Source organism: Colius striatus, chromosome 7, assembly GCF_028858725.1.
Source record: "Colius striatus isolate bColStr4 chromosome 7, bColStr4.1.hap1, whole genome shotgun sequence".
Lineage (NCBI taxonomy): Eukaryota > Metazoa > Chordata > Aves > Coliiformes > Coliidae > Colius > Colius striatus.
The window spans coordinates 41,610,569-41,630,622 of NC_084765.1; the positions used below are offsets into that span (position 1 = coordinate 41,610,569).

Here is a 20,054-nt window from a genome sequence, read left to right on the forward strand (position 1 = left end):
TAGGAGTTCAAGGGCCCTGCAGAGCTGCTGCAGCCCCAGCCCCTGCTCAAGCAGCTTCCCCTGGCTCAGGGAGCTCAGGAACGTGTCCAGGTGGGGTTGGAAACCTCCTGAGCAGGAGCCTCCACACCCTCCCTGGGCAGCCTGGGCCAGGGCTCCCTCACCTCAGCACCAAAGGACTTTCTCCTTAAGTGGCACTTTCTGTGTTCCAGCCTGTGTCCATCACCTCTTGTTCTGTCACTTGAGACAAGAGAAAAAAGTGCTGCCCCATCTTCTTGACATAAACCCTTCAAATACTTGTGTTGCTGAGGTGCCCCTGAGCTCAGCCTGCTCTTCTCCAGGCTGAACAGCCCCAGGTCCCATAGCCTTTCCTCTTAAGAAACATGTTCCAGTCCCATGTGGTTGTCCAGCCAACAGAGATGACTTGCATTTCACTTGGATTAAAACCCCCAGAGGATGCCTCACGTGCAGCCAAAGCCTGATTTCCACTGCAGCCACCCTACAAGCACGAGCAAAGAGCACAGAAAGTGTTTTGAGCTGGTTAAAAACACCAGCCCTCTTCCTGGACTTGGAAACCACATCACACAGCACATTTCCCAAGAAGATGTGGGCTGGCAGCAAGTTAAAGTGTTTGCATTTCCATTCTCTGCCTTTAAACAATAATCAAAAGTGAGTTGCCTGCTGAGGCTCGTGGGTCTCCCAGCAGCCTCACACACCAGCTCCCTGCTTGCTCTGCAGGAACACAGTAGTTTTGCTTAAGACCAGGGATTTCTGCTGAATAGTGATAAGCCACCTATTTACTTCAAAGCCCCTGTGCCAGACTAAGCTACTTAGTCCAGAGGGAAAAGCCTCACTCCTGACCAGTGATGGCCAGTCTGACACCATCTCCCATCACATCCTCATCAGAAAGCTCAGGCTGGGTGGGTTGGATGAGTGGAGGTGGATCAAGAGCTGGCTGAATGACAGTTGTGGCCAGCGGGGTTCCACAGGGATGGGTTCTGGGGCCAGTCTTGTTCCAACATCTTCATCAGCCACCTGGATGAGGGGACAGAGGGACCCTCAGTGAGTTCACTGCTGGCACCAAACTGGGAGCACTGGCTGATTCACCAGAGGCTGATCTTGACTGGCTTGAGAGTTGAACCTCATGAGGTTCAACAAGGACAAGGGCAGAGTCCTGCAGCTGGGGAGGAACAACCCCCTGCACCAGGACAGGCTGGGGGTGACCTTCTGGAGAGCAACTCTGCAGAGAGAGACCTGGGAGCTTGTTACCTACAGCAAAACACCATGCAGACCATTCCTTACAGTGTTATGTAACAGGAAAAAACATCCCCAAAGAGCTCAGAGATTGTTCTCAACAACCTAGAACGACACCAAAACTTCAGATCCTCTGCCAAGGCTTGTTTATGCCTTAAAATGTGATAATTATCCATTAGCTAATTTCCTGACAGCTCTTGTTTCCCAAACATGCCTTTACCTGCACCCTCACTCCACTCCCCTTGGCTCTGAGGACTTCCCATCCCCTGCTTCATGCTGCACTGGCTTCCCCTGCATGCACACAAACTAGCACTGCCCCAGAAACACCAGCCCTTGAGGAGAACCACCAAAAACACCCCAGCAACACGAGCAGTTAGTCAGAATGCTAAGCTGGGCAGGCTGCTCTCCACAGCCACACTCAGCGCCTGACACTGAGCTCACACTGGCTGTGCACAGAGCTGTGCTCACTGGTGGTGTGGAGCACTGCTGAGCTCACACTGGCTGTGCACAGAGCTGTGCTCACTGGTGGTGTGGAGCACTGCTGAGCTCACACTGGCTGTGCATACAGCTCTGCTGAGCTCACACTGGCTGTGCACAGAGTTGTGCTCACAGAGCTGTTCTGGAGCACTGCTGAGCTCACACTGGCTGTGCACAGAGCTGTGCTCACAGAACTGTTCTGGAGCACTGCTGAGCTCACACTGGCTGTGCACAGAGCTGTGCTCACTGGTGTTCTGGAGCTCTGCTGAGACTGTTTGTATCCTCCTGGAGTGGTAGGAAATGACAGGACTGTACAAACAGAACCCTGTGTATCTGCTGTCACGGGATGGAGATTACCAGTCCCTCCACTGCCTCTTTAGCACAGATTTTCTAGCTAATCCCCACGCTTCCAGTGCTCCATCAGGGGATGATTAGACAGAGAGCATCACAAATATAAAGTGAAGAAGCTGTATTCAACAGCTCATCCCACCATCTTCCAGCCCAATTAGGACCTAATATGGTTTTATTTGCATCAACACACCTATTATTAAGCATCAGCAAAAGTCTGAGGCTATTTAACAGTTCATTCACAAAGTCAGGGGACTCTTCTGTGGCTACTGCTGTTATATCTCATTAGAAACTGAGGCTTGCATCCCACTTCAGCACCAAGCACACTCAGTGCTGGCATCCATGCAGCTACACCACTGTGGCAAGCTTTTCCAACAGGCCTGGAGCCATTCAGGGAGTGACTGCAGCTCACCCTCACCCCCCATGAACATTTCTCTGCACAGTTAACACAAGCTAGAGCAAACTGTATCGAGGTGGGCTGCAGTGGCTCGTGCAACCAGGAATGCTTTTGGATCCAAAACCAGGGGGGAGGGAATATTTAGCATTGAAAAAAACCTTGCACACTTCATTGCAGTGAAGCAGACAAGCTGCTTCGAGGCTCAACAAGGCCCTGGGTAAATCTAAGCCCTGCTTTCAACAGGAGGTGGGGCTAGATGATCTCCAGACATGCCTGCAACCTTGGCTTACCAGTAACCCACAGCAGCACACACAGCTCTGGGAGGCCACGTTGGTGTGGCCAATGGAACACACAAGACCTGATCGTGTTTTCTGCTCCTTTTTCCTGTTTGGGGGATTTTTGTGTGTGTGTAGAAGTATTTAGAGGTTAGGCATATCCCTTAGTTAGCAATGACTGAGATAACAGAGGAGAGCTAAGCAATGTCCCTGGGCCTTGAATTCAAGTGAGGAAACCCACTGGGATGTTTTTACAGATGACCCCTGTCATTTTAATCCTTTTCACGTAGCTAATGTTGCCCTGAAGAAAATGTACCTCAGTGGTGGGCTTGGCAATGTGAGGTGAGTGGCTGGACTCCAGGAGCCTCAAGGTCTTTCCCAACTGTCAGGATGCTGTGATTCCATGTTGACCCTCCACAGCAAGCCCTGCTCTTCCTCCTCAGCTCCTGCACGCTGCAAAAAGCACCCATCAGCCTGTAACCATCTTTAACACAACCAAGGACAGCTCAAAGAGTGACTGGACTCTAAACAAGGCAGAAAAGAAACACTTCTCTCTAAGATGCCAGGCAGGCAGCCCTGCAAACCATGCCTTTGCCCTTATTTCTTCACACCACGTGCCTTTGGACCAGCTGGCCAGTCCCAGCACCTGCAAAGGCTCTCAGGCACCAAAGAGACTTCAAGGTGCCTTTGGTTTTTTTTCTAGCAGAGCTAGTGCAAAATATTGCCACCAAACTCTGAAGATGAAGTTGCTTTGCTATCATACTTTTATGCTGCATCAGGAGAAGCAGTTAGTGGGGACTGCTGCTGTAATTACGAGCCCATCTATTGTACAGTTTAATAAATCTACTTGCTTTCCAGATGGATTAAGCTATTAAACCCCTCACTAACGGCACAAACAGTAGCTCCAAAACCTAGCTGCTGCTTACAGAGGCATTACACTGCCTCTTTCCAAGCTATCAAGTATTATACTGTTACTACACAGATTAATGAAGCAAAAGATGAAACCATTTCATCAGCCCCCCTCACATGCAGCCGCTGAGAGCAATGCCCGAGCGAGTGTCGAGGCAGCAGCATTAAAGGCTGCAACAAGCCTCTCAGGATGAGCCCTGCAGTGTTATTGCAGGGAGCTGGAAGGGGCTGGGGACTGAGGAGCTCCCACTAAACTCCCCCAGTGAGCCAGGGGAGCTGCAGCAGCTTTAAGCAGCAACTGAACTGTCGCTTCTGCTTGACAGCGATCCTGGGACCCACAGGGAAAAATAACTGCACCTGCCAAGGGCACCAGCACAGGTATGTGCTCTGATCCCACTGCCAGGCACAGGCCTCAGAGCTGCTCATTCTCCTGCTCAGCACCACGTTATTAGCTCCTCAGAACAAGCCAGGAAGCTCATCACTCCAACTATCTGTCTTCATCAAGCGAGAAGCAACGAGAAGCCAAACAGGGAGAAGCCCCACAGACCTTTCCCTTTGCAGCGCTGCCTCGTGAGATGTGAGGAGTGGGCTGTCAGGAAAGGTCCTGCCGTGGGTTAATCACTCAGAGCAAACAAAGATCCATCTAAATGAGAGGGCTGCAGGCAGCACTTGCTGCTCTGTGCACACAGATGGATGATGTGCTCCATCCCACCGTGCAGCCTGGCTGCTGAGAACAAGCGGTTGCATTGTTTTCTTCCTCTGGATCATTAGTAACTTCCACGTAAGGAGGCAGCTCAGTGCAGCCCCAAAGAAGATAAAGCAGAATTGACATCCAAGGAAGAGTGAAGCACACATCCTTCCTCACTCTCCCAAAGCTTCCATTTCCCTCCTGGCAGCAGGCAGGGGATGCCCCAGCTCCTGTGCCCAGGCAGGGTCAGGCAGTGAGGGGGGAGCACAGCCAGCCAACTCCTCCTCATTGCAGCTGGGGAGTCAATACTTGGTGTTACCAGTAATCTGAAAGGTTCACAAGAATGCAAAGTGACCATTTATTTACCTGAATGAGCCAGATGTCTTTACCCCAGTGAAACACCTTGATTGCCACCGTTTTTGTCCTCAAAAGCAGCCTCTGTGGTATCTCTGTTACCAGCTTCCCCGCTCCTGCAGCCTCCACCCAGGTCACATTTAATCATCAGGGCTGGCAGCTGTTACATTCCCATGTCAGCTCCTATTTGTTAGTGTCTTATTAAAATAGAGAAGCTTTTAATACTGATGACAGAGCATCAGAATGTCCAATGAACAGGAATCCCCATCCCCCCTCTGCTCTGGCAGTTGTCTCCTGTTACTTGGGAGATGCAAGTGCAAGCACCTGGGCTTCACTGCAACTACTTGCCTTTCCCAAAACACAAGCATTTGAGCTCAGAAGTTTGGGCTTTTTGTTTTCTGTCCAAAGGACACTTTAATCTCTTCTTGGAATGGGTGTGCTACAGACCATTTAACAGCTACAATTACAGCTGTGATGCTCAGCACACATCACATGCCCAAAGACCCACAGACCAGCTCCCTTATGCAGAACAGGTGGGAACCAGCCCCATCTCCAATGGACTGATCTGCTGATGTTACATCCTAAGATAGCTTGCAGTACCCAGCAGCTGGTTCAACACTATAGCCTCAAAGGTGGGAAGCTACTTTACATTTAGAACAAAGTCAAGGGATAGGAAAAGACTGAAACAGGAACACAGCACAGGCTTTCTCAGAGGGTGGATGATGTTCAGCCCAGCACTGAACTGAAGGCACACATCCCTGTGGTCATGCCATGAAGGGAAAGGCTGAGCTGGGGCTCTGCAGCTTGGAGAAGAGGAGGCTGAGGGGTGAGCTCATTCATGTTCCAAATGCATGAAGGGTGGGTGTGAGGAGGCTGGAGCCAGGCTGTGCTCAGTGATGGCCAATGACAGGACAAGGGGCAACAGGGACATGCTGCAACAGAAGAGGTTCCAAAGCAACACAAGGAAAAGCTTGTTCCCTGTTGAGGTGAGGGAGCACTGGCAGGGGCTGCCCAGATGGGCTGTGGAGGCTCCTTCTCTGGAGACATTCCAACCCAGCTGGATGAGTCCCTGTGTGCCCTGCTCTGGGTGCTGCTGCTCTGGCAGGGGGTGGCACATTCCAACCCAGCTGGATGAGTCCCTGTGTGCCCTGCTCTAGGTGCTGCTGCTCTGGCAGGGGAGTGGCACTGGATGAGCTTTGCAGGTCCCTTCCAACTCCTGAGATTGTGTGATTCTGTGACAGGAGAGCCAGGATGATGTCCCTGCCACCCCAGCCACATGGCTGCCCGGGAACTCCCTGCTCAGACTGAGCTGTCTGCTGGAGACCAGCACCTAAGGCCAAGTGCCTTTAGTGCAGGGACCAATCCAGTACAGCAGCACTAATTCACATTGTGCTCATGCCACTGGAGAGAGGATAACCACATCACTCATTGCCTATTTATCCCTAAAAGTCAGAACTCATGTACTTTGGAAACCTCTCTCTACAGCTCAATGTTCTGTATGTACATCTTTAAGACTGACAAGACACAAGAAGCTGAGCTTTCCCCTCCTGCTTCCCTTTGCCCAGCACAGTGCACTGCTAGCAAACCTACACCCCTGGAGTGCAGCTTTGGAGGGTGTTTGAGAGAAAAAACCCTGCTTTTCAAACCACAGACACAGGATTTGCAACCTTATTCTAGGCTGGGTTTAGGAAAGACAACACAGTGTTTATAAAGGTGTGCAGACCACAACAGTGGAGGACAAAGCACTCAGCTGAGCATCACTAGGTTATGTACCTTAGCACATCTGTGGCTTACAGCAACAGGACTTTAATAACAACATCAATGCTGTGCTCAACAAAGCAGGTTTAACAAAACAAAAGCCACTTCTCCCTTTACCCACCTGGCACCAGCAGGTAAAAGCCTCGGGAGGAGTTTTGCACATCACACTCTGCTACCCAGATGCAAGAAATCACCCACATCTCTTGCTTATTGACCTGCCTCTGCTGCAAACATACATCAGATGAACCAACATCCAAAGCCTGAAGCTGGGCTTCCCTCATTTTTGGGGAGAGAGGGCAATATCCCCAGCAGCCCTCCCTCTGCCAGAGCCAAGGAGCTGTGGGTGCAGAGCGGCTCTTGGGCTGATTTCACAAGTGGATGTGTTTTCCCTGGGAACTGATGGCAAGGGAACACATAACCTAGACTGAGAGGGAGGGGTTTCTTCACTGTCACTTTTTTTACTGGCTTGTCAGAAATGCTTGCAAGCTGCCTCATGCAGCTCTGTACACATCAGCACCACATTGTGCAGTTGCTCCAGCGAAGGACGCGAGGTGTGATGCTGAGCCAGCTCACACTTGAGCTCTGTGTCCTCTTGGCTTTCCTAAGGCATTGGCAAATGCTGCCTGTAGGCATGGAGCAGCCAGAGCAGCACGAGCTTCCTTCATTCTCACAAAATGCTCTTCTCTGTTTGGCTCTCAGCATATGCTCTGAAAGACCTTTCACATGAACAGAAAGGGAGAAAGCTTTTAGCCTGGTGCCAACAGCCCAGTGACCTCGACCCCACGAGACCTCCAGACTCTTGCTGCAGCCCAGGAAGCACCGAGTCTGTTTTGTACTTTTCTGCCCTACCAGGTCCCATTTAAGAGCTTCCACTCAAACCCACTCCTGATTATTCAGAACATCATTTTCCTCCTGCCACACAAGGCACGTTCCAGTGGCAAAGGAGGAGTGGTGGTTCCTTTCCCAAGAGGGTTTCCCAGCCAGGCACAGAGTGGCCAGAGATGCAGGCACTTGTGCTGCCAACTCATTACAACTCCTGCAAGAACTCAATGCAAAGTGTGTTCCAAATTACAACTTGGACAGCTGGCAAGTTTTTGGCAGGCCTGCTCACAATCAGGCTTCAAACAAAAATAGAAGGACCTTTCTATAGCCTGAACACTGCCAGCATTTACAAGGAGTGGGCTGAGGCTCTGGGATACACACACCTCACCCTAGAAATGACACAGTTCCTACCAAGCAGATGAACTTCTGAAGATGTGGTTCTGTGTTTCCACAAGAGCATGTTTTTGTTTGGCAGCTCCTTGTGAGCTTTGTGTGATTGCTGCAGTTAATCACCACTCACCTTCCAGCAAGAGATGCACAGAGAGGCTCTGCAAAATACCCTGCAGGAGCCAGTGTCACAGCAGTAAATGCATCAGCAGTTCCCTCGTGGGCTGCTTCCAAGGCTCCCCTGAAAGCTCCAGTCTCTGGGAAGCCCCAAAGCCTCCCACAGTGGGTTTGCTGATGTTTACAGTTTACTGTTGGCACCGACTGTTCACAACTGCACTCTCACACACACCCCCTGAACTTCACCTGTGCAAAAAGCAGAGGGCAAGGAAGCAACACACTGCTTCTGGCAGAGAAAGGATTCAGATCTGCTTTAAGTCAGAGGAACTGGCTAAATGTGCTTCATTCTCCTTGCACAGCAAACCCTGGCACTCCCTGCAGATGGTGCTCCAGGAAGGGCTTACTGAGGGTAGTCACTCAATGGCAGAATCCAAGGTTTCAGTGAAACTTGGCTGCTTCACCAGCTATCTCTGAAGGGGATGACATGGGCAACAATAAGCAATGCTGTTAGAAAACTTTACTAAAGGGATTTTGCCAAGAAAGTCTGAGGCTTCGGTTCCAATGGCCTGTGATGGTCATTGCTTCCATGGGTGTCTTCTCAGAGCATTCCCTCAGGGGAAAAGACCCACTGGAAATACTCCTCCCTAAAGCACATCACGTGCTGTGTTAGGGGCAGCTGAACCTCAGCACTGGCAAACAACAGAAAGTATGAAGTTTTCCACACATGCTGCTTTGAACAGCAGAGAGGGCAGAGACCTCGGCGAGGGGCTCTACAGCCGCGTTCAGACACAGCCTGGCCACCCAAACCAGTGGGGACAGGCACCAGCAGAGCCCTGAGGCCCCAACTCCTGAGCCATAGCTGTCTGGGGACCAGTACATGAAAATATACACAGCAGGGAGGTGGAAAACACAGGGAAGGGGGTCGAGGCTGAGCAGCAAACACCCGTCAGCGGGGTCTCGGATCCACGAGCCGTCTATTCTGGGGAGAGGCGCTGCGTTCCCTCCTCCTAATCCCTCAAATCAAGCTCAGTCTGGCACTTCATTCTCCAAATAACAGCCTGTCCCAGCAGAGTTTATGTTTAGACTCTGGCATTAACCCTGGCAAACGTGTCTGGAAACCTTCTGTCTCTAGGTTTGCTGCCATTGAGCGCAGGGGAGATCAGCGGGAGGCAGCCGCGCTCGCTCCTGGGGACACCGAGGTAATGCACAAACCCCTTTCCCTTGCAGCCCACCACCCAGGCTGAGCTGGCTCCTGCATCAGGCACACCACCAGCTTCAGTTCTGCTGCTTAGAATGCAGCCCCTGAATGCATCTAGGCTTGTAATAAGGTATAAAAGAGAGAATCTCTGTCTCACGTCACCTTTTTTTTGTCCTACTTTCCAGACCCTCAGAAGAGCTGCTGAGAGAGGAGGGCACAACAAAATTAGCAGCAAAGCCTGCTGAAAGCTACTTGATAGCAAACTGCCTGGGCTGGGAATTACTTTGTACAGCTATGACAGTGAATTATTTAAGTACACGAGGTGGTTACTACTAAACACCCCACAGACCAGGGAGAGGAAAGGTCAGAACAACGGCTGAGCAGAGAGAAAAGGTTTCCAGAGACGACTTCTCTCCTTGGATCAGTCAAGACTGTGTCCAGCTCTGTGCCCCTCTCTACAACAAGGACATGGAGGTGCTGGAGAGCATCCAGAGCTGGGTACCAAACCAGGAAAGGATTTGGAACACGTCTCATGTGAGGAAGGGCTGAGGGATCTGGGGCTGCTCCTGGGGGCTCAGGGGAAACCTTCTCGCTCTCTACAGCTACCTGAAGCTGTAGCCAGGCTGGGGTGGGTCTGTGCTCCCCAGTAACAACCAACAGAACAAGAGGAAACGGCCTCAAGCTGCCCCAGGGGAGGTTCAGGCTGGATGTGAGGAGGAATGGCTTTGGTGCCAGGGCTGTCAGGCACTGGAACAGCTGCCCAGGGAGCTGCTGGAGTCACCGTCCCTGGAGGGGTTTCAGAGCTGGTGGGTGTTGCACTGAGGGCAATGGGCTGGTGGGTGATGGGGCTGGGACAGAGGCTGCACCCCATGGGCTGGAAGGGCTCTGCCAGCCCAAACCATTCCATGATAAGTACTCACAAGAGTTGCATGGGGAGAGATGGAATACTTTTGTCCAAGGCTCCTGTGTTCTGCTGATTTCCAAGACCCTTTGGTTCTTCCCTCTAACAAAACTGGGCTGCAGCTCTACACTTACCCCAGCCTGGTCTGTCCAACACAACAGGGCTTGGCAGGAGTTGTAGCTTTAAAACTCTAGCAAAGAAACTGTAAGCTGAGGTTGATCAGTCAAAACAGCTTTTTGATGTCCTGACTTCTTACTCCAGGGGACCAGGACGAGGGATGTGGCTGGGGGATGCCACGTTGCATCTCTTATTCTCCAGCTCTGTTTGGGAAGCCAACATCCAAGTTGAAATAGTTTGGGCAGTTGAAGCAAAGAACAGACCTAATTCTCAAAGGCTGCAGGAAATACCAGACCTTAAAATCCTACTGCAGTGCCAAACTCTTCAGTTTTTTGTGACTTTTTCTGCCTATCCCTGCTTGAAAAATAACTGTATAGGCATCCTAACCCAATAGTTTAAGCATGAGGATCTCAGCTCTTCTCAGGAGTGTTGGACTGTGATTTACACCTCCACTTTTTGAACCAAACACAAACAAGCCCAAGCAGGTGTCCCATTAACAGGAGGCTTTTTGGTTTGGGGTTTAAAAATGAATTAGAATGAATGAAACTCCAGCAGGCTGCCCTGACAGAGATCACCATGGGATGGCTGCACACATGGAAATAGCTCCCAAGCTGCAGGACATGAAGCAACCCTTTGAGGCCAGGTACCATCCACTCCTCATGTCTGCAGACTCAGTTGCAGTGACTGGGTAGCAACAGCAGCTGCTGAAAGCAAAGTTGGTTGTTTTTTTGGATGGAGTGTTTGGTTTTGTGGGTGGGTTTTTTTTGCTCAGTTGTTGTTTTCTAAATGGAACATTTATGTCATTTCCTGGAGCAGTTGTTCTCAGTCTAATGGGACTTGAGCAAGTTGAAGTGGTTTGTCCTGAGGAGAGGCAGCCTTACAGGGCTGCATCCACACATCCCTACAGAAACTCCTGTTTTCATGTCATTTACCACTAAAGAGGTAAAAGTTGTATTGAAATAAGGGAGGGGGGGGAATGACACTGTGCTTTACAACATTTAAACACACGTAATGGAGGAGAGATGTTCCAGTAATGGCTCTATTCAGTCTGACTCACAGCCTTAAGTGCAAGTCTGTAAAGTTGTTCTTTGTACTGTGGCCAAAATAAAAGGGTCTGCATCCATTGTGGTGGCCACATCTCTCCAGTTCATGCTTTAACCTTTAGGTTAACTCACACTTAACCCAACAGACAAATCCTAATGATTGATTCAACTCTCCAACTCTCTCCCAAAGCAAGTTTCCCTTCTCCAGCTCAACCTCACGATGCAGGAATTGAACCCTGAGGAGAAAAAAAATAAAGGAGGAAAGAGAAAGCTGGACTTACTCTGGGTATCCTGGAACATAAGAAGCAGAGGAGAGAAAGCAATCCCCAAGGAATCAAATGTTCTCTCAGGATATCAAGGCTCTTGAGTCACCCTGCTAGTGCAGACAACACAAACTGATTTCTCTTGCTCCCTTTGAGTGAGCACAAAACTGGGTCTGAATTTGCTGCTTTTTGTCACCTTCTTGTAATGAGGAGGGAGACCACTGGTGCTGGGAGGAGGCTCTGCTGGGGTTCGGTTCTGATGCCCTCAGGGGGTCCTGGAGATTGTGGCAAAGAGGGGAGTGATGGTTTCAGCTCTGTGCAGAGCAGCAACAGCCCTCTGGGGCTTTCTGGGACAGGACAACCCCTGTCCTCCCACGCCCCGACCTCCATCCCTGGGAGGGAGCTGCAGGCACAGCTGCACTGAATTGCTTCTCACAGCCTAGAGAGATGAAATGATTCCAAACTCCTCAGAGCCACAATAGATTCAGAAGATGAGGCTGGCATCATTTCCATTTGGATAGAAAAGGCTTTTGATAGCGTTCACGTGTGGGAGGCAGCGCTCTGCCTACATGCAAACCCCTCGGCTTGTGATGAAAGACGAGGAGCTGCTCACAGTCCCTCTCATCACACACTCTCTCTGCAGTAACTGTAATTAGTGAGTGCTGGAGCAGTTCAGTCAGCAATAACAGGAGTCCTTAAACCCCAGAAATCATAAAGTCATACAAACATCTCTGCTGTACACAACTGTTGTGGTTTGAGCTTCTGCTCTGCCCTCATGAGACCACATCTGGGATATTGTGTCCAGTTCTGGCCCCTCAGTTGCAGAAGGACAGGGAGCTGCTGGAGAGTTCAGTGCAGGGACACAGAGATGATGGAGTGGAGCATCTGCCTTGTGATGAAAGGCTGAGGGAGCTGGGGCTCTGCAGCTTGGAGGAGAGGAGGCTGAGGGGTGACCTCATTCATGGTTACAGATGCATCAAGGGTGGGTGTGAGGAGGCTGGAGCCAGGCTGTGCTCAGTGATGGCCAATGACAGGACAAGGGGCAACAGGGACAAGCTGCAACAGAAGAGGTTCCAAAGCAACACAAGGCAAAACTTGTTCCCTGTTGAGGTGAGGGAGCACTGGCAGGGGCTGCCCAGATGGGCTGTGGAGGCTCCTTCTCTGGAGACATCCCAACCCAGCTGGATGAGTCCCTGTGTGCCCTGCTCTGGGTGGTGCTGCTCTGCCAGGGGGGTGGCACTGGATGAGCTTTCCAGGTCCCTTCCAGCCCTTGAGATTCTCTGACTCTGAGAAACTCTGTTCTCCATTAGCCTGTGTAACTAAGGCTCCTCCTTGCTTCCACCTCAACAGTTAGGGCACTGAAGATGTCCTGGCTGCAGTTTCTTATATTCAGGAAAGCAAACAGCTCCAAACACATCTCCTGGCAACATCACCTCTCTGCTTTTCTTCTTGGGATCAGCCCCTGCAAAACCTCCCAGAGTCAACCCCAGTGTCAGCAATGCCATTAAACAAAAGACACAACAGATACTTTGTGTGCTGGAAGGCAAAGAAGTGGCAGTGGAGTAACCTTCATCCTAACAGGCACAGACTGATTTTGGTCTACACGATGGTTTCTATTTCCTCCACAGGCTCTTAGTTTGATTGGATTAACTTCAGCTGCAGGCCCTCCAGCAACACTCCCAGTTGGATTTTCATCTTAAAAAAGCCCCATGGGATGGGGCTTTTAGAGCTGGTGTCCAGCTGGGACTGTGGGGTTTAATACCTTCAGTGCTACCAGGACAGCCTAGACATCACGCAGCCATTGACTGGAGGCTCTGGTGCTGGAGGATGCTGTGATGCCCCTACAGCAACCATGCCTTTAAACAATTAAACCAAAAAGCAGCTGCTGTCAATAAATTCTCCTAATGAACTCTTCTCCTTAATTGCTTCTGCACATCCCAGATTGCTTTCTGATCGGGTTTGTGCCCATCCCTTGCCTCTATCACACCCTTACCACGTGCATGTCACCACAGGTTTGGGAGCCTGATGTTGAATCTCCTCAGCTTTTTAAAACACCACATATCATAAAAAGTCCAGTAGTGAGGAGAAAACTGTCCCCTTTAACTCACAACAGCACTTCACTGGGAGCAGGACTGTGCTCAGTGATGCTCTGGTCTTTCCCCCAGGCAAGCTGGCAGCCTGTGTTAGGAGCCACGTTACAGAACAAACCCTCCAGGACACCAGCACACATTTGTTCATCTTTGACTCTTCACCTCCATGTACTGGAGACTTTTCCACTGGCTTGCAGCTTGCCAGCCAAGTTCATCCAAATGCTGGGAGGCTCTGGTGGCAGCGTGGTTATGGGAACACACCGATTTTACCTCCCCAGGCTGCAGCTGTGCCTAACTTCAGCTCAGCAGCTTGGTTTCCCGACTTTCCTCTGTACCACCCTCCCCCAACCAGAGATTTTTTTCTCTCCTCTCTTCCTGCATCTCGTTTTCACACAAACTCATGGGCAGGAGTTCAGGAGGAACACAGCTTCCCTCCTGTACTGCAAACTTTTAGCACGTGGCTGTAGGACAGCCACTGCCTGAAGCCTAGAAACAACTCCCTGCCAAAAGCCAGGCAGGCACCAGCCCAGAGCCACTGCAGACAGCCCTGCTAGCTCTCCAGCAGTAGGGCAGAAATCAGACCTTGGTACTTAAGAGTCAACACTTGTGAGCAGCCCCATGGGAACCGGCAGAGCTGCATTCCATACCCACAGCAGACAAGGACATTCCCACAGAAGCTGCACACTGTAAATCCTCAGAATCCCAAGATTTACCTACTACTGCTTAAAGAACTCCATTTATGAACCCCCCCCAGCTATTACCATCAAACAAGCAGGACAAAGGCAGCTCTCTCATCCCATTCTCCTGCAGAAAAAGGCCACAGTTCCTTGGGTCTCCCCAGGCGCTTCAGGTAAAAGGGAACGATTTGCAATAGATGTGTGTGGCCTTTGATCACCACTCTGAGACTGAATCTAATGGACTGTAAATTACCCACCTCTCCCACATCAATAACTAAAGCTCTCCCTGTGTATTCATACCCACACAAACCTAATGCATGGAGACAGCAAAGCAGAACTGGCAGGAAATACCCTCGTCCAAAACAGGTCAAATCATCGGCACTGCTTCATGCATCCACTGCTGCTGCTGAAGGAAACCCAGCTTTGTGGCTCACCTGTCCCTTCAAACTCCAGCCCTGCAATAGGAGGAGTTGGGTTTACTACTTTAAATCAACTGCTGTGCAGCACCAGCACACCCCTTGCCCCCCACAAAGGGAGGCAGCTTCACCATCACAAGCCTGGTAGCAAGGGAGATGGAACACACAGGGGGGACACAGTCACATCAGCTATGATGGGGAGAAGGGAAGCAAACTTCAAGCAGCTCTAAGAACAGCCTAAAGTTTAAGTCAGCCCAATAGAATTCAGCAGCCCTGCATGGCACAGCATCTCCCAGATGATCAGCACATGCAAAAATTCTACCTGTAAGCAAAAAACCCCACCCCAAGGCAACCCCAAACCCCAAAGAGAGCCCAAGGCCAGGGCTGCTCCAATCCTTAACCCCAGACCAGCACCCTCCCCCTTCCATCTGTGCCTTGCAGCCAGAGAGGTAATATGGGACTAACTAATGGCTCAGTTTGGGGTTGGCTTTTTTCCCCCCAAAGCAACACATTTTCCAATAGCAAAATAGAAACTTCAACCCCCCTCAGAGGATACTCTCCCCAGCAAAAGACAAGTTGCAAATGCCTGAACTGATGCAGGAAGGTTCCCCAGCATCCAGTCACACACCAGCAGCAGCCTTCCCTCTCCTCTACACTGGGTGTTCTGAACCATGAAACACGCACCTTGGTGGCAGAGGAAGCAGGAGATGAGTCAAATATCACCTCCTGCTCTGAGATTACTTAGGTTTCCTAGAAGGCTTCTTATTGTTGAAGGCAGAAAGAGCCTGTTCTGCAGCAGCTCATCTCACAGCCCCTGAGCTGCTTTCACCTGCTCTGGATGTCACTAAATACCTGCCTTTGGTGCACAGATTGCAGCAAAGGATAGTATTTCCAGTTTTAAACTGGCAGTGGGCTGTTTTAATGCCTCAGTTGCAGCCTCTGATGACAGTGTTTTGTGTTGAACTCCTGCTGATTCACGGTGAGCAACAAGCACCGTTGGCCACAACCCAGAGAGGCAGAAATTACAGGGGCCCAAGTCACCAGAACACACTCCAGAGAGCAGGTGGCTCTAAATACTCTGCCAACAGAGAAGCTACATTTCAAGTGGTTTAAGATTTGAATACCTTTGCCTGGTTGGAGGAAGGAGCTTTTGCCAAAGATGCACTGAAAACACAAAAGACGTTGTTTAATGTCAGCTGAAGGTGGTGAGAATGAAGCCTCCAGCACTCAACCTGCTGAAGGAGACTCAACTCAGCACATTCCCTGATAAAGACTTCATGGATGTCCTCAGAGTTAAGACACTCAGCTCAGTTCCACAAGGGGGAAACTCAGATGAGAGGATTTAGACCAGCATGAGCTGACCTTAAGGCTTTACTCTGCACTGAATGCAGAGGGGAAAACATCAATACCTGAGGAGGCTGAGCAGCAGTTGGTCCTGGTTCCCTGCTCACCAGCTTGCAAGGTGACTAACACCAGAAATGCAGAGCTGAAAGAAGGAGGGGAACCACCAGGAAGGGAGGAGAGCTTCATCAATCTATCCCTATACCAACACAACGATTGCTTTATAGACAAGGGATGTCTGTCCTACAATGAGGTCATTAATCTAATGAAAATATACCAGGAAAAAGATGTGTTGAGACTGACAATGATCCTGTAGCTCCTCATTAATCCTCAGCATGGCATTGCTATGGGCAAGGCAGCTATTGAAATGAGGACACTTTAAATCACTCTACAGATGGACCTCATCACGTCACAGTGAAAATGGTTTATGAGAAGGCACTGGAAGCATTATCTGAGACTTGATAACAAGTTCCTGGGTGTGTATTTAATGCTTGTTGTGGCTTTATGGTTGCATGTCAGCCATTTAAAGATGTTTGGACAGGTAATGATGGGTCTGCCAGGCACAAATGTAGCCCTGCAAGCACAATTTCCTCACAAGTGGGTTCTTTGTGGGGAGGGGGTTTTTTTCCCCCCCTCTTTCGAGCAACTGGCAGTGGCATTGCCAAAAAAATTCTGCAGACATGCAAAGATGCAGTTAGCAATTAAGCACTGACAATAGTTGTGCTGATTGCACTGTTTATGCTGAACACATTCAGCAAGATGCTCTGCAGCAAGAGGCTGCACGTCCTGCCAGGAGAAGGGGATCCACAGCACTTCTGTGGCAGCAGCTTCACTGGAAATGTCACCAAAAGCCAATTTCCAAGTAAATGTTTAAAGCAGAAACGTAAGAATTTAGTATTCTGTGCATATATGAGCATTTCTGTTCCACACTTGTTACTCATGACATCATTTGGGTTGTTAAAGCTGCTGCAGTCGCAGCTCAGCACTGACCCACAGCCCTCAGCACCTCAGCCCCACGGCTTTGGGATCCCTCCAGGGCTGGGCACTGCCCCAGCTCCCTGGGCAGCCTGGCACAGGGGCTGACACCCCTCTCAGGGAAATAGTTCTGCCTCAGCTCCAACCTCAACCTCCCCTGGGGCAACTGCAGCCCCTTTCCTCTCGTCCTGTCACTCAGGAGCAGAGGCAGACCCCCAGCTCCCTGCAGCCTCCTGTCAGGGAGTGTCAGAGTGCTCCTGTCTGCCCTCAGCCTCTTCTCCAGGCTCCACATCCCCCATTTTTAAGTATTACAATATAAAAACAAATTTTCAACTCCCAATTGTTTTGTTTTACCTCCCCAGGTGTGTAAAAAAACCCCAACAGACAAAAGGGCAAATGAGACCTGTAACAATGCACATACAATCCTTCTCGTCTTCTTTCCCAGCCTGGCTGCCTGGAAGATACCAAGTAAAAGCAAGAGAAGCTGAAAGCTGTGGTTACCTCTGCCCTTTGCATTGCTGATGACATGGAGGAGGGGTGTTCCTGATACTTCAGAAGAGAAGACAGACATCAACACAGCCTTCCCATCATCAAGCATCAATATGGTTTGGGGGTGCCTCATTAACACTTACAGATACCTAAAGGGTGGGTGTCAGCAGGATGGGGGGACACTTCTTTCTGTGGTGCCCAGGGACAGGACAAGGGGTGATGGACATAAGCTGGGACACAGAAAGTGCCACTTAAACACAAGGAGAAGGTGCTTTGGTGCTGAGGTGAGGGAGCCCTGGCCCAGGCTGCCCAGGGAGGGTGTGGAGGCTCCTGCTCAGGAGGTTCCCAACCCCACCTGGACACGTTCCTGTGCCCCCTGAGCCAGGGGAACCTGCTGGAGCAGGGGCTGGGGCTGCAGCAGCTCTGCAGGGCCCTTCCAGCCCCCACCACTCTGGGGTTCTGTCAAGATGTGTAAGCAGACCACCTCCATTACTTTAAGTTCCTGCAGACCAAGGAGTTTGATCCAAAAGCATTTCCATTTTAGCTGGAGCTAGCCCTGTGTTACAGGAAACACTTGTGAGGCTTAATGCTGTTAGATGGATGCAAAGACAAAGTATTTGCCTGTGAGCAAGATGCACAAAAATGCCATTAGCAAAGCTGCCAGAGAATGCTAAAGCCATCTTCATCTCCAAGAAATTGTCAGTGGCTGCATCTTCCTGTTTGAGTGGCTGCTGCTTCTCCAGAGTCACTGGCAAAGGCAGGGGAAACCCAATTAAAGACAATAACAATCTCTCTGTCACAAACCAGCAAGCAATTAAATCTCCCCCATGCACAGAGAGGGAGATTAAAGGTAATTACTGTACACTGGCCAATGCAATTGCAAGTCAAATGCCACATGGTCCGTGGAATTAGTTGGCACTAAAGGAAGCCTCATAATGCAACAAAGGTCCTAAAACACTCTGTGGTGAGATTTCCTCACAGTACCAGGAAGCCACTCTCCTTCTCTTGTCAAGTGTAAGGAGTTCATGATGCTGCCAAGGAGAAGATGGATGGATGGATGGATGGACATTCCCCCACCTTCCCCAATACCAACAACGGAGTCTCTGAGGTCCTCACACCTAAAGCAAGGTCCCACGTGCTCCAGTTGCAGCCTGTGTGTCCCAGAGCTGTCTGAGCTCACCATGGAGCTGCTCTCAACAACTTGATTTGGGCACATCAGGTTATGAGCTCTGACCAAAGGTATTTCGTTTCTCCTTCTGCTATTCTGGTTAGCTTCCTTTTGTCCCATTAGACACAGCCCTTGCCATTAAGCAACTTCTCACACAACCCCAGTGTCCTCTCAGGCAGGGCCACAGCCACATTTGCCAGCCTTCAGCTGGCTGCTGGGCCACTGTCACTCCCATGTACAGCTCCTGGCAATGCTCAGAGACGCTGCCAAAGCGGGAGCAGCAGGGAGATAGAGGCAGATCCGCAGCTGCGGCGAGCGCGGGAGCCGCTCCCGTCAGGGCACTCACAGCGTCATTAACGCTCCAGCAATGAGAGCACACAGTCCCACAGGCATCTCTGCTGCACCTGGTACCTACTGAAGCACCAGAGGAACCACATGCTGATGAAAGGCCACACTTCAGAGCCCGAAATGCCAGGCAGAAAACACACACCGTGTCGCTGCAGGTTTCACGGAACCAGTAATTAGTGGTGGTTTTACTCCTTCTGCCAGGTGGGGTTTTTGTCTTCTTGGAGAGACACATCATTTCACCTTCTGTGAAGGACATGGAAAGATGAGGTTTTGACTGCAATGGCAGATCATTTCCTGATGACAGAGGACTCCTAGTTTGGGTGCAGCACATCACCATGCCCAACCAGGCAAACAAAACCAGCATGCACGTGGTGTCATCTCAGTGACCAGCAGATGTGTATTAGCCCAGGAGCCAGGGCTGCAAGCAGACAGCAACAAGAGGTATTTTATAGGAGAAATGAGCAACTTGCTAGCCAAATTCATTGGGAGGCAAGTTGTTCTCAGACCAGCCAGCAGTCTCCCTTGTAAAGGTTCACCATGTGCAGGCTCCAACAGCTCTAAGTCAGTTTAATGTTTTGTCTGGTCTGGTTTTAGTTGCAGGTACCTGCCCAGTTCCTCAGGAGGCTTCAGCCTGCAATCCAGCATTCACCAGTCACATGCTCTGGCCTAATAACTGAGGGGTTTAACACACACTGAGTGACTTCTCTCAAGTAGGTGCACATGAACCAAAACACCTTTTTGCCATCTGCTTGGAGAAATGAATTCCATTCCCCTGATGTAGGTCAGGGTAATAAAATATGCTGCTCTGGGACATTTCCACAGTAGCTGCAGAAAGGCATCCTTGGGCACAGCCCCCAGACAGCCCAGCTCTCCTCCATGGGGAAACCACACAGAATACTCTCAGCTTGTGGAAGTTTCCAAACAGGAGCTGGGCCTTTGGAAAATAAAAAGCCAACCAACCAAGCAGCCTGCTGGGGAAGCAGCTCTGGAGGTGCTCCATCACCATCACAAAACACAGAGGAGGAAGGGAGAGCTTACACATCTGCTTCCAGCAAGGGAACTGGGTCACTTGAGAAGCAATTACCAGGCTTCCTGCAGTGATCTGCTTCCACCCAGCCACGGTGCATCACACCCCACAAGCGCCTGAGGAGCTGGGAATGGGCTGCACGGCAGCACTGGGACGGTCACAGGACTCAGACACCTCCCTTGGTTGAGCTGAGCTCAGAACAACCTTGTGAAGTGACA

The 20,054-nt window shown here is 50.5% G+C and overlaps 1 protein-coding gene across 3 annotated transcripts in view; it reads right to left on the minus strand.

The window, feature by feature from the left end:
• The window catches only part of GLCE (glucuronic acid epimerase), a 58,687-nt gene that overhangs the window by 15,326 nt on the left and 23,307 nt on the right, over positions 1-20,054 (minus strand). Inside the window, exon 3 of one of the 3 annotated variants that reach the window (XM_062000156.1) lies at positions 3,065-3,201. The exons of the other annotated variants lie outside the window; for them this stretch is intronic. The gene's annotated coding sequence lies outside the window, so the exon portion shown is untranslated. The remainder of the gene's footprint in view (positions 1-3,064; positions 3,202-20,054) is intronic. 3 annotated transcript variants of the gene reach the window in all.